Consider the following 1,940-nt stretch of genomic DNA (forward strand, 5'->3'; position numbering starts at 1 on the left):
AAAAAAAAAAGAACATATCAAGATCTGTCATGAGGTACATACAATGCTGTCTGTGATAGGATGATATCCATGCACCTACAGGGAAGACCAGTTAATACCACTATTATTCAAGTTTATGCACCAACCACTAAATCCAATGAGAATGAATTTGAAGAATTCTACCTAGGTCTCTATAGGTCGGAATCGACTCGACGGCACTTAACAACAACAACAACAACCTAGGTCTTCACTCTAAAAATTGATCAAACATGCAATCAAGATGTATTAATAAATACTAGCAACTGGAATGTAAAGGTTGGAAACAAAGAGGAAGGATCAGTAGTTGGAAAATATTGCCATGTGATAGAAATGATGCTGGAGATCACATGATAGAATTACACAAGATCAATGATTTGTTCTTTCTAAGACTTTTTTTAAACAGCATAAAAATGCTGTTTAAAATGTTATACACATGAACCTTACCAGATAGATTAACTACATCTGTGTAAAGAGATGGTGGAAAAGCTCCATATCATGAGCCAAAACATTGCCGGGGGCAGACTGTGGAACAGACCATCAATTGCTCATATGCAAATTCAGATTGAGCTGAATAAATTAGCATAAATCCATGAGAGCCAAAATATGACCTTGCATATATCCCACATGAATTTAGAGATCATCTGAAGAACATCTTTGATACACTAGACACTAAAGACTGAAGGCCAGAAGATTTGTGGGATGACATCACAAACACCATACAGGAAGAAAGCAAAAGGTCATTAAGAAGATAAAAAGAAGGAAAAGATCAAAATTGATGTCAGAAGAGACTATGAAACTTGCTCTCCAACATAAAGATACTAAAACAAATGGAAGAAGCAAAGAAGTGCAATATGTAAACAGAATATTTCAAAGGTCAGCTTGAGAAGACAGAGTCAAATATTATAATGAAATATGCAAAGACCTGCAGTTAGAAAAACAAAAGGGAAGAACATGCTCAGCATTTCTGAAGCTGAGGGAACTGAAGAAAACTTTCAAGCCTTAAATTATGGTATTAAAGGAAACTCTGGGCAGAAAGCATCAAAAGAAAATGGAAGGCATACATACAGTCACTCTACCAAAAGGAAATGTTCAATGTTCAACCATTCCATGAGGTAGCATATGATTAAGAGCCAATGATATACTGAAGGAAGAAGTTCAAGTTACACTGACAGCATTGGCAATGAACTAGGCAGTGGGAATTGATGGAATACAGATTGAAATATTTCAACAAAGTGAGGTGGCACTGGAGGCACTCACTCATCTATGCCAAGAAACTTCAGACATCAACCTGGCCAACTGATTGTTACAGATCCATATCTGTGCCCATTCCAAAGAGAGGTGCCCTAATGGAATGTGGAAATCATTGGATAATATCATTGATAATCCCATGTAAGTACAATTTTACTAAAGGTAATATAGAAATGGCTGCAACGATTCACTGACACAGAACTTCCAGAGGTTCAAGTTGGATTCAGAAGAGGATGTGAGACGAGGCATATCATTGCTAACGTCAGATGGATCTTGGCTGAAAACAGAGAATACCTGAAATACATTTACCTGTGCTTTATCGATTGCACAAAGACTTTCATGGATTTTGTGGATCATGACAAGTCATGAACAACATTATAAAGTATGATTATTCTGTACCACTTACTTGTGCTTATGAGGAACCTACACACAGACCAAGAGGCAGTTGTTGAAACAGAACAACGGAACACCGAGTGGTTTAAAATTAGGAAAGATGTGTGACAGGGCTGTATTCTTTCACCATACTCATTCAACCTGTAGGTTGAGCAAATAACCTGAGAACCTGGGATATAAAAAGAAATATGTGGCATCAGGTTTGGAGGGAGACTCATTAGCAACCTGAAATATGCAGAGGATGAAGCCTTGCTTACCGAAAGTTAAGAGGACTTAAAATA

This window comes from Chrysochloris asiatica, unplaced genomic scaffold (genome assembly GCF_000296735.1).
Source record: "Chrysochloris asiatica unplaced genomic scaffold, ChrAsi1.0 scaffold00075, whole genome shotgun sequence".
In the NCBI taxonomy this organism is placed as follows: Eukaryota; Metazoa; Chordata; class Mammalia; order Afrosoricida; family Chrysochloridae; genus Chrysochloris; species Chrysochloris asiatica.